We start from the raw sequence: 14,027 nt of genomic DNA on the forward strand, positions 1-14,027 counted from the left end.
ACTTTAATCTGGTTCTATGGTAGAAATAAAATGAGGAAGTGCGCCATCTCTTTCTGGTATATGGAGGTGTTTTAGAGACACCGCAAGAAGTGGGTCTTAAATAAGAGCGCCGTTCGATGCTAAAAGAGACAAAAGATAATGGAATTGGTTGCTGAAGTTACGAGGTGTAATTTGGCCTGTTTTCACCGCGAGAGCGTAACTAAAACTCCAGCTTTCAAGTACCGCTGGAATCGAGCATATACGACTGCTCTTAAAACGAAACAGAAAGACCAAGAGCATCGTGAAAGCAATTCTCTTCTGCCGTAAAGGTTTACAAGATTGTACAGATGTTACCTATATTACTCAACTTTCTGAATCATATTTAGTCCTCGGCTGACTCACTCCGCGCCCGTTTGATTTGCCATTTAATTAAGTCAGGCAGGCTGCACAAAGCATTGAGTTAAACTGCGTATAAAGTGCAATTTGTGACATGCCGCTTTGTAACCTACCAGCCTCTATATTTTTGTTAATGGTTCATATCAATAGTTTAGTTTGGAGCTATTGGACATGAGTAAGGATGGTTGACACAGATAACAAGCTTCGTTGCGAAATCTGGCCTGTTGCCTAAAACGGAAAAGAGTCTCTTTGCTTTAGAAATTTTAAAGGTCCTCAAATTATTTGATTCGTTACTAACACACTTCTTAACAACCACGCACATTTTAATAGTGAAATTTATTCCGATTTCGCTTTGAATTTTGCGACTGCTTATAGTTTTTTTTCAAATTAATCTTTCACACAGGGACAGTCACCTGTAGTCTTTATAACTTTTCAAGTAGTAATATGTTCCGACAGCAAATGCTGCTGACTAAGAATGACAATACTGATATGTCCATTTATTCCGTGTGTAATTACCAGCACCCTCCGAGAATAAAGCTGATAATTATCCACCTTCGCTCTATCAGTCGAATGAAAACTTTCATCGTATCTGCAATATGCGCAAAAAAAATTTAGTACGACTCATCTGCACGCGACCGTCCCTCATGAAACCTCGTATCCTGGTGCGCGATCCGTTAGTGCTTTGGGCATTGTTGAACGTAACAGCAAGACTGTTCCTGCCGAAGATGGCGCACTCCGCTCCGAAAGTTCCATCCAACCTGCGATGCATGAGGGCTACGATTTACTACGTCATAACGGTGTTGATAGTAGTACCTCTTACAATTTGCAGCTTACAAAAGACTGTAAGTTTACGAAATTCCTTAACAACAAACTTAATATAAGACTTAGTTAATTAACGTAACGCACACACAAGAACACACACTACGAAATGTAGAGTATAAATGATAAAATAAAAGATGAAAATTCCAAGTTCCTATTCAGAGTAGAAACAGCTTTTGAAAAATAAACAGATTTAATTTAGCATCATAATCTACTTTGCGAGTTAGGTTTGCCGTCTTCTTCCGCTCCACCAGTCCACTTCTTTTTTGGTAATGCCTAACGTCTTTTGACCCTTAGTCGGTACTCAGTAAATTGTCTTGGTAACTGCTCACTGGCCACTGGAAGTATGTGGTTCAGCCATTTGTGACTGTACTGCAGGAGTCTTCGCTGTGGATGTGATTCAGCCTGCTACAATCTTTGACTTCTCCCAGAAACTTTATTCTGGTCTTGAAATCTGAGCCTATCTTTGCCCTTTGGGATCCCTTCTTGGCTATCGTATAGAAGACTGGAGACTGTCACTGTCTTTAGAATCTTGTATGGTTCTCTGCGCGTTTGGCTGTCAAATGTTTTTGTGATGGTGACGCACATCCGAGAGAAAGTACCTAAATTCCCCTACGTCTCCTTCTTACACATCTGTCATACTGCAGACTTGGCAGTTAAACTTCGATATTTGTCTTCTAACCACATTATCGGATAATTTCATATCACTTAAAAGTCGTAGCTTTCCATATGCATTCGGAAGTCTAAAATAAGTCACAAGCCTACGTAATCTGTATTACTACGAGGGGCGTTCAATAAATAATGAAACACCTTTTTTTTCCTCGGTCAGTTTCGGTCGAAGAAACACACAATTTTCTGTGGGACATCGGGGAATATTCCCTCTTCAACGGCTACAGATTTATGAAGTTCCGATAGATGATGGCGCTATAAGTAACCTTCAAGATGGAGTCTTAATGGATGTGCGTTCCAAGCAGGGAGGTGTCATTGAGTTACTACTGGGGGAAAACGAGAGCATTGCAGATATTTACAGCAGCTTTCAGTATGTGTACGGACATCTGACAGTAAACAAAAGCACGGCGAGTCGTTGGATGGGCCGTCTGTCATTATCAAAACAAGGTCCGCAAATCTGTTGGATCTCCCGCGCGCTGGCCGGCCGCACATAGCTGTGACTTCCGTAAGTTCGAACGTACAGACCTTTTTATTCGAGATGATCGACAGATCATAATCAAACCCTGTTTTGCGCAACTGAGTGTCTCTGGTCTCTGGTGGTAGTGCCGACACACTCGTTTACGCGTTGGGGTACTCGAAGGTGTGTGCCCGCTAGATTCCTCGCCGCCTAAAAGAAAGCCATAGAGAGGAACGAAGGACCATCTTTGAGAACTGCTCGCACGTTACGATGCTCACCGTGACAATTTTTTACCGAACATCGTTACTGGCGATGAAACATAGGGTCATAACTTCGAACCAGAAACTAGACAGCAGTCCACGGAGTGGGGCCGCGCCACCTCTCAGCAGAAAAATTTCAAAGCCAGTAAACTTAGGGCGACGATCTTCTGCGACTCTCAAGGGGTTATTCAGTTTGATGTCCACCCTCATGCTGCAACGATAAACTGTGAGGAGTATTGTGCTACCCTCAAGAAAATGACGGAATGACTTCAGCATGTTCGTTGCCACAAAAATACAAGCGAAGTTCACCTTCTTCATGACAACGCAAGGCCTCACACATGCCTGCATCTCACAAAACTACTTTGGACTGTTCTCCCTCATCCTCCCTACAGCAGGGGTCCCGCATGTTCCTACTTCCACCTGTCAGGACCAACACAGGATGGACTCCACGGGATGCAGTGCGTGAACGATGAAGAAGTTAATGATGCAGCAAGACGCTAGCTCCGACGTCGACCTGTTCAGTGGTACCCTACGGGTATACAGGCATCTCAGTAAGCTGGAGCAACACCGTCGCATCAACGAATATTACGTAGAAAAACAGAGTTTTGTGACCGAAAGAATGGGGAATAATATGGTGAATTGGAATCCTAAATAAATCCAAGCTGCTTTTAGAAAAATCATGTGTTGCGTTACCTACTGAACATCCCTAGTACACTCGAAAAGAATATTTTTACGTATACTTCACAGCTATTCCCACTTTATGCTACATACATCGCTGATTTCAGTATTATGTTCTACTGTTAGTGTTACACTATAAAATATGCACGGAACCTGCAATTTTCGTACTGTAAAATATGAATAGTTGTGGAACAGGAAAAGCGTGTTTTCTCATGAATTAACTGTGATTTTCACCAAAAAGCCACAGTCATATCCGTTAAAAAGGTTTGTTGTTGTCAGGACGTTCGAAAGCAGGCAGCTCTAAACGCTGCCACTTTCTGAACCAGACGGTGGTTTCAGTAAGGCACTGTGGAGACTTTATTATTTCTACTGTTGTGTTTATGCACGCTGTGGTTCCTTTCCTATTCTGACATACGTATTAAGGAATTGCTACTGTGATATTGCAGTGAAGACAAGTGTCATTTCAAAAGCTAGTTACGAGAGTTCCATTACCAATACAGTGCTTTAGAAATTACTAAGCAGAAAATGGGCTTTGATTGAACCTTACGAAATAAAAGGGTTCACTAATTCCGTCATATATATATATATATATATATATATATATATATATATATATATATATATATATATATATAATATGCTTATTTAGATCTCAACCTGACAAGTTGTAGTTTAAGAGTAAGCACTAATAGAAATCTACTTTTATCAAACACAAATCCCAATTCATTGACTTATAAAAGTAAAATAATATCATATACTAATAGGAAATCAGACTAAAGGTCTAGAAAATCCAGAATGAAAAGTAATCCACAGGTTAAAGTACGAAACATTTAAGTATACATAGAAGATGTAGTTTAGATTGAAGGTAGAATAAAGGGTACAAGCATAATTGCAACCTCATTAATGTAAACATCAATAAGAATTTCAATTTGGTTAAAAAAAGGGTGAAAGGTGTGCCATGACGATGTCAAGAAATCATTTGACTCATATTTCAGTCGTTTTGAATATTACTTTAACGTAACTTCTGAGTGTCTAAAATTAAAATTAAGGTTCATTCAAATAAATGGATAAAATAGGTAAAGCTTAATAGAGTAGCAAAACAAAATGCACATTTGAAGCTATATGAAAGACTTTTACGAAATTGTATGTACTGCAACAGTCACTTGTTACTAGTTTTTCATTAGTATGACACGTTTCGTCAACATGCTGCCATCGTCAGGTTCATTTGTAATTACTTTTACATTATAATTAACGTGAAGTGAGGTTAGTCTCCTCTTTGCTGTGTGTACCAGTGAGGCTAGGTTAGGTTCAGAGTAAAGGGAACTAACCCCACTTCATGTTAACTACAATGTAAAAGTAACTATAAATGCACTTGATGATGGCAGCATGCTGCTGAAACGAGTTTAACAATAAAAGGGATATTAGTAACAAGTGCCTGTTTCAGTGTTTATTATTTCATAAAAATTTTATAATAAGGTACAATAAATCTATCATAATAACTGAGGGATGAACCGTTGAAGGTCTCATACAGACTGCAACAGTAGTTATGAACATCATGCAGAGTGGGCAAAAAAGTAGCTCATAAAAGTTTCACGCACTGTGACGTAGGGATTTCATCTTACATCTTCTGCATGCTGGGGGATGCTGTAATTGGGTTGCCATTATTAATATGCATGAAATACTTTATGGATCAGTCTCATTTTGTTCATCCCCTACAAATATTGCCCAAAAAGCAATTGTAAGCCGTTGTGAAACAAATGAAAATATCAATATACGTCAAAAAAGTAATTCAGACGTCTAAACAAATGCACTACGAGAAGAAGATGGTAATGTCAGGGAACAAAATAAAAACAATATGGGATATAGTGAAAGAGCAGACTGGTAGAACCAGAAAGGAACGGGAGCAAATAGCACTAAGGGTAGATGACACATTAGTAACTGAAGGGCATAGTGTGGCAAATCTATTTAACAAGTACTTTATATCCATTACTGATAGAATGGGACTTTCAGGATCAGTAAATAATGCCCTTGAATATCCGAAACTAGCCTTCACAAATAGCTTCAAGCACATGAATATATCACTCACTTCACCAAAAGAAATAACTTCCATAATAAAATCTTTAAAAACAAAGCATTCTAGTGGGTACGATGAAATATCAGCAAAGTTAATTAAGGCATGTTCTTGTGAGTTTAGTACAATTCTAAGTTACTTGTGTAACCAGTCAATTATAACTGGGACATTTCCTGACTGGCTAAAATATGCAGATATTAAGCCTCTAATCAAGAAAAGGTCTAAAAAGATACCATCAAACTACAGACCGATTTCACTTTTGCCAACATTCTCAAAAATTTTAGAAAAAGTAATGTACAGGCAACTGCTCAACCATCTGACCACAAATAACATATTATCAAGAACACAGTTTGGATTTCTGAAGGGTTCTGATATCGAGAAGGCTATTTACACCTTCAGTGAAAATGTACTTAATTCATTAAATAACAAATTACAAGCAGGTATTTTCTGTGATTTGTCAAAGGCATTTGATTGTGTGAACCACAACATCCTTTTAAGTAAATTAGAATTCTATGGTGTCAAGGACAGTGCTGCAAAATGGTTCAAGTCATACCTCACTAACAGTAAACAAAGGGTGTCAGTGCAAGGGACTAGTGAATTAAGTCATCAGTCATCATCAGAATGGGAAGAAATTACATGTTGTGTCCCACAAGGATCCATCTTAGGGCCATTGCTTTTTCTTGTGTACATTAATGATCTCTCATCAGTTACACTGCCAGGAAGAGTTCGTTTTGTTTGCAGATGACACAAGTATTGCAATAAATAGTATGTCGAGTGTATTTCTAGAAAGATCTGCTAATGATATTTTCATGGATATTAATAAATGGTTTAAAGCCAACTCACTGACATTAAACTTCGAAAAGACTCACTATATGCAATTCAGAACCTGTAAGAGGTTTCCACCCAGCATATGCATAAAATACGAATAAGAGCAGATAGAAGAGGTTGACAGTCTTAAATTCCTGGGATTACAACTTGATAATAAATTCAGTTGGAAAGAGCACACCACAGAACTGCAGAAACGCCTTAACAAATCTGTATTTGCAATTCGAGTGTTAGCAGACATAGGCGACATAAAAATGAAAAAGCTTGCATACTTTGCCTACTTTCATTCCATAATGTCATATGGTATAATATTTTGGGGTAACTCTTCAAGTCAAACAAAAGTTTTCAGAGTCCAAAAGCGTGTAATACGTATTATTTGTGGAGTAAATTCACGGACATCCTGTAGAAATGTCTTCAAAGAAATGGGTATACTAACTACTGCCTCTCAGTATATTTACTCATTAATGAAATTTGTCCTAAATAATATATCTCTTTTTCCAACAAACAGCTCAGTTCATACATACAATACCAGGAACAAAAATGATCTGCACTAGGACTTAAAAGCACTTACTTTAGTTCAAAAAGGGGTCCACTACTCAGGAACACACATCTTCAATAATTTGCCAGTAAACATAAAAAACTCCTTCTCCTCCATTGACGAATTTTTTAATAGAAACAAATGATGTATTGTATATATTCATACTATTAGTATTGTTATTTCAGTTTAAAAAAATAAATTGACATGTTCCACATCCACGAGGATCTCCTCAGCACGGATCTATGGAACGAAAAACTAATCTAATCTAATCTAATCTAATCATGTTTATATATCCAGTGACTATAACAGATATAAGAAGCAACAATGGAAAAACAGTTGCCCTGTTCGCATGGTTAGTCCATACAATACAGAGTGTTAATGTGTTCTTTGTTTCTTCACAGACCAGATCATATGAAGGTTTCTTCAAACACAGGTACAGTGCAGTGAGGACAGTTACAGGAAACTTGCATCATGCATATCTTGTCACTGCTTCTAACACCTTTCTAATGAAGAGACTTACAAGGAATGAAAACGGGAGCACTGTTGCTATGGAAGCTCTTGAAATTGCTTTGTGGGAACAGCTCCAAGTCAGGCAGTACACAGCTTTCAAATATGATGGAAATAGGAACAGAGGACACGTTTCCCAGGCATCATATGAATTTAAGGATGTTGAGATTATCTGTACGCCTGTAGCTGAACCACATTTCCTTCCAGGGCCCAGTAGGAATAATATTGTTTCCTGTGCCCTTCTCCAAGGTTAGGTGCTTGTCCCATCATTGCAAAGATACAGTGTATGACAATAAGAGCCGTGAAAAAATCGTATGTCTCACCTTAAAATTAACTCATTTTGTTTGTGCATTAAGATGTCAAGGAAAAAAAAGGTATGTATAGGGACGAAGAGATTTAAAAATACAATTTCCGTCTTTAAATTCCAATTTGTTTATGGAACTGTTCCTCCTGGAATTTTATATTTGTAGCTCGTGGTCTTGCGGTAGCGTTCTCGCTTCCCGCGCATGGGGTCCCGGGTTCGATTCCCGGCAGGGTCAGTGATTTTTTCCAGCTTCGAGATGACTGGGTGTTGTTGTGTCGTCTTCACCATGATCATTCATCCCCTTTATGGTCAGAGGAAGACAACGGCAAACCACTTCCACTAGGACCTTGCCTAGTACAGCAGTGCGGGTCTCCCACATTGTCCCCTACACTATTCGGAGTATGGGACCTCATCATCATCATGATCATCATCATGTAGTGGTAAATAATTAAAAAGTAATTAGTGTCTCTCATTACTGCTTCCACCTTTCTTTATGTTTTACTAAAATATCTTTCTTATTTACAATAACACTCAAGCTGTCTCTTGTAAATCTTTATACTGAAAAGACAGTTAACAGTGAAATGATTGATAACTATTTTCGGCTCTCACCTGTTTATTTACCAATGCACTATAGTGTTGAATGTGGAGGGCATGCGTAAGTGACATTATCATTTTATTCTTTGCCAGTGAATAAAGGTAGTTAGGATATTCTTCTTTGTATCCAAGACTGTTATCAGATGTTTATTTCAGCAAAAAATCAATTTAGAGTCAACTGTCTACATACCCCCCTCCCAGGACTCCGAAATGTGTCAAGTGATTCTAACTACTATTAATTGCAATGCCAAATTCTTTTCACTGTTATCTATACTTAATACTAGGACTGAAGAGTTACAATGGACAAGATGAGGTCTCTACTCCTTCCCACTGTCAAGTTATGATGTTTTTTAAAGTCACAAATTTAAAGCATAAAATGAAACAAGTGAGTTTTTCCAACATTTTTCATTTAAAAAATCTGAATGATGTATCCTACTTTTTATACATGCATCGACTTAATGGTCTACATACTACATGTATAAAACTATTTAGGTCAGAAGGTCGACTCATTATTGAGTAATAGGTCTCTGAAAATAGGTAAATTGGTGCTTGACTAGTGACTGGGTGCACACTCTTCAGTCTTCAAACCATAATTTATCAAAAGTGATTAGGGTTAGGACAGTGCTATTCAGTAGTTTTACTATTAAGACATATAGATATCCATGCACCAAATACGATTAAATTCTGAAATGATCGCCTTATCACCCCCTGTGAGATTGAACAGAATGACCTATGGGAATTCCTGTTTAACAGTATCAGATCTTTTTTCTGTAGCTATAGATCCCAATGAAGTATACTATATTTCTCTAAGTTTTCATGTCACTGCTTCTCACTCTAGTCAAAATGACAATCGACAAATATTTCTTGAATTTGTTCTTTGTATCTGTTACCCAAGCCAACTTCATGAGGTGCCAAATAAATTGCTTCTTGGCAGCTTTATAGGTCATTTGTTCTGCGTAATTCAATCAGAATTCGTTTTACTTTCTGTGGGATATGTTTATCTGAAGACCAAATAATGCTCATTGCATTGTTTTTTCCACATAATGTAAGAATGTTGGCTGGTATTGCTTCGAATCTGTAGTAGTACGAAGTTCAGCTGAGTATACTAATTTTACCAATTCTTGATCAAATCTGTACAATAATAACGTGCCTAACAAAGGATGACAAATAACTCCTTCATTCACAAAATATTTGTATATTATTCGGAACCACAATTTCTCAGCCTAGCAGTAAGTTAGATGTTTATTACTAAAAAAATGTTTGTGTAAACCTGCATTTCGACCGCTATAAAATAGTTATTGCAAGTCTGCAACTGTACAAATAATTTTAATAGTACTAATAATAATAATAATAATAATAACACTGAAGAGCATTAAGAATGAAATAGATTAATTTAGCATATTTGAGGCAATAAGGGATAAACAAAGAGGAGAAGAGTGGAATGTCAGTGACGGTGGCTGTTAGGAAATAACAGAATTCAAATCGTGAATTCTACCTTTGAGGGCGAAAGAAAAGTTGCGGAGGAGAAGGGACTGACGAAAGTAATCTGTAGAGTAGTATGTAGGAGAGATGGCTATTGTGATAGAACATGGACTGTTAGCTGTCTTTTGTAATTTGCAAGGAATATAATCCACACGTAGCCGCGATAATTATTTGTAGGCAGGAGTGATATGGTCTAAAAAGTGTATTTCGCAAATGTATCGTACACATGCAGTCACTTACAATGACGATTCCAAAAATAAGGGATAAAAATTCTCATGGGCAAAGCACTGCTATCGCAACTGTACTAATACTAACATGGTATGCAGTTGGGAGTAGATATATTTCGACACTGCCACTACCCTTACCCAAGAATTTACTCTGCCATTCCTGAAGGCCAAATATCTATTTGCACATTAAGCCCCTGTGACCACACTTAGTACGTTCATGTGCGTTGCGAATCGCCCATCGTTCAAGTGCTTCTTCAGTACTCTGAAGAGATGAAAACAGCTGAATTTGGCTGGGGTTGTAGAAAGGCTGAAGTAGCAACACAAAAAACCTCAGTGCGCCAATTCTGTAGAGTAATGAGTCATCCAACATTTTGTTAAAAACAAGATTCCAATTAAGTTGACACACAAACACATTTACAAATTTATTTATTTATTAATCTAGAAAAACATTTGACAGCATTGGGAGAAGAACTTCGCGATTTTGAAAGATACCCAATCACACTGAAAAGACAGAAGAACTACACCGCACACACACAAAATCTTAAGTTAGAGGATACAGACCAAAGCAGAGTAACATAAAGCTTAAATTAGAAAATAGGTAAGACAAACTTGCTACTTATCACCATCTTCATTTAATGTTTTCATACCGATATCTATGAAGATCGTCAAAGAAAACATGTTTGGTTAAGGTGAACGGAATTCCCTTTGGCTATGTAAGATTTGCAGTTTTTCTGCAGCAATAGCTGATACAAAGAACACACGCAGAAGAATATACTGTATAAGCTAAAACTGATTTGGAATTACAATTTCCTAGTAAACTGACATAGGGCCAGGAGAGCGGTGTGCTGACCACATACCCCTCCATATCCGCATCCAGTGACGCCTGTGGGCCGATTTTTTTTTTCTTTTTTGAAACGTGTGAAGATGAAGAAATGATTTAAATTTGTGCCACTTTCTAGTAAGCATGAGACATGGGCTCAAATCCTGGCTGTGTCACCAATTTTAATACATTCCTTCTGCTTCTATTATTAAGATTAATGGAATAACGAAAATTATGATCGTAAGGAAACAAAAAACAGAAGGACACTACACCTGAATCGAAGGAAGCAAATTTGAAAAAGTTAACAAATTTTGTACTTTAGTCACTTTAATTACTTAAGACAACAGGAGTTGAGTGGAAACCAGAAAAAATTGCAACAACAGTACATGCTTTCAATAAAAGAATTGAGCAGATTCCTTAACATAAGAAAGTTCTGGGCATTATCTGTAGTGCTCCACTGTATGTTTGCGAAAACTGTACACCGTTGCAGTCAGACAAAGTGGTTGAAGCAATAGAGATATGACTTTGGAGCAGGACCAACTAAACAGGAAGAAAATCCAGTGAAGATTTTTTGATAGAAAGTAATGAGCTCGTGGCATCCATTCGAAAAACGGAAACAAAACTTGTAGGATTATTATACAAATACAATGATCGTTAACAAATACGTTGGGAGGAAAACTCTTGGTAAGAAACAAGGACAGGCCAAGAAAGAAAATAGTGAAAGTTCTACAGGAGGCAACAATGTATCATAACTATCAATAAAGAAGGGGACAACACAAAATAACAGAAGACTGGTGACAATGGCACTATGTATACTTTAAACGTCAATTGATGAATGATAACTTACTCCACCTGTGTACCATATTTCATGTCAATGGTCTTCAAAAGTTGTTTGTTCCCTTTACATTAGTAGCAGAGGAAATTATACATTCAACCGACAATAGCTGACAGTTAAAAAATCTTACAAGTTATTCCAGAAATTTAGTTTTCCAATAAAGGACAACTCCCAAGTAATATAATACAACAAAATAAAGGACTGTGTTCCGGAATCATCACTCATCATAGTTTAAATAATTAAATTTCGTATATGTTTAGCATTCAGTGCAGTTCAGCACACATAAGAATAATAAAACGGTAGTGCACATACCAAACTCATTTTCTCTCATCAGTTGTCAGTTTCAACTCACTTAAGTGAAAACTACTGCGCCATCAACTGAGTTGAACTTGAGACGCCAGATTAAAATATGGGGGTAGTGTGTCAGGTTTTAATGCTTGAGTTGAAGAGTTCAATGTTGCAAGTAGACATACTTGTTATTATTTTCTAATGTCAGTTAGTGTTGTATGGTATTTAAATTTTTAACCGTTATGCAGCAATTAAAGCAGGGCTTCTACAGTTCTGGTGCAGCTATTTAAAGCTAGTACAGAAATAACTTTATAGTCGATTACAATCTTCCACTTTTAAAGACGTATTTAGCATTTAAGCATGCAGTCTGTTCACTTACAATCATTGCACCCTTCCACACTTTCCAGTCCTTTTTCAGCATTGTTTATAACTCTCCAGTTGCATAACTTTCACCAAAGTGAAAAACAAAAAAGAAAGCTTCACTCACCTGCTTTTTGGTACCGATCGTATAGTTCTACTGGATGAGCGTCATTCAGCTATAAGCAACAAATTACCACAGCATTACAGTGTACTGCTTTGCATCACTGCATATGATACGTTCTAAACCACATTACATCATACCAGCTGAAGGAAGTTTCTTACATATGATTACAGTTCTTCCAGTCAGTTAGTATGAGAAATGGAGAGAATTAAAAGCAATATGAAAGGTGACTAACGTTGTTGTTGTTGTTGTTGTGGTTCTGAGACTCTCCACGCTACTCTATCCTGTGCAAGCTTCTTCTTCTGACAATACCTACTGCAACCTACATCCTTCTGAATCTGCTTAGTGTATTCATCTCTTGGTCTCCCTCTACGATTTTTACCCTCCACGCTGCCTTCCAATACTAAATTTGTGATCCCTTGATGCCTCAGAACATGTTCTACCAACCGATCCCTTCTTCTAGTCAAGTTGTGCCACAAACACTGAAACGTCCCCTTTGAACAGTTATACAGGACTATGCTTAACCTGACACACAATATTTTTAGCGCAACGCAATCTGACTTTCAAAAATCCCTACAAAAGAATGGCCCTGACTAACATTAACCTATACCTTTCACAAATCACTTACCTCACCAAAAATCTTCGTTACTCGAACTACTGCAAAACAGTGAGCGCCACTACTGCCAGCTAAATAAAAGATTCAAACTACGGAAGGCACTTACTACTGATAGGCATAGTTAGGAAATGAAAGATTTTAGTAGAGAACAAACAATGTATTTACCTTAATAGTGTTGAAAAATCATAATATACATAACAGATCATGACATCCAGTCTTACAAATTTCCAAACTCCGCCATCTCTCTCCCCACATCCACCACTGCTGGCGGCTCACCTCCAACTGCGCAACGCTACACGCTGTTCACATCCAGCTGCCGCTGCCCAACACTACAATGGCAGACAACAATGCAAACTAGCCAAAGACTGCACACAGCACAGCCAGTGATTTTCATACAGAGCGCTACGTAACGTTGCCAATAAGAAAACATAAAACAGCACAGCCAGTGATTTTCATACAGAGCGCTACGTAAAGTTGCCAATAAGAAAATATAAACAGCCTACTTACATAGCCCCCATGCTCCCCCCAAAAAAATTTTACAAATTGTTTTGGGCAGTGGCCAATAATGATTTGATAAAATTTTCCATAATTACAATAACAAAGAAATCAAAGGCACACACTTATTGATACAATGTTGGTCAAAAGCTAAAATTTTCTCACAGTCCATAAAGACAGTCCTGATCATTCATCACAGTAACATTGCAGTGTTTTTCTCAAAGTCTGAGCAGTAAAAGAAAATGCACACGGAAGTAGTGGATTTCCATGCAATCTTGAAGAAGTAGTGTTGTCCTTCCAACGGAAAGACAGTGCTGACTCTTGACATGCAGACAGGTATTGGTCCACAACAGAGCAAACCCACAGCAGAGTCAGTCGAAATTTTGAAGAGTATTGGTAGGTAGGTCATCACAGAGCAGACCCACTGTAGTCCTTGTAGAGATGGCCAGCAGCCATCTGCTGCGACTGTGCAGGTGTACAATCACCATCGAGGAGTCTTGCGGAGAATATAGCAAGTCCATAAACCACCACTTGTGCACTCACACAGTTTTTGGAATTGTCCTTAGAACCAGCAATGCTGTTATCCAGTCCCTTGCTGAATTATTAACACACGAGCAAACACTAACAGTCCCTACTTCTCACATATTGTCCATATACTATGACCAACAGAAATGAGTGCAGTGAAA

This window comes from Schistocerca nitens, chromosome 6 (genome assembly GCF_023898315.1).
Source record: "Schistocerca nitens isolate TAMUIC-IGC-003100 chromosome 6, iqSchNite1.1, whole genome shotgun sequence".
NCBI lineage: Eukaryota > Metazoa > Arthropoda > Insecta > Orthoptera > Acrididae > Schistocerca > Schistocerca nitens.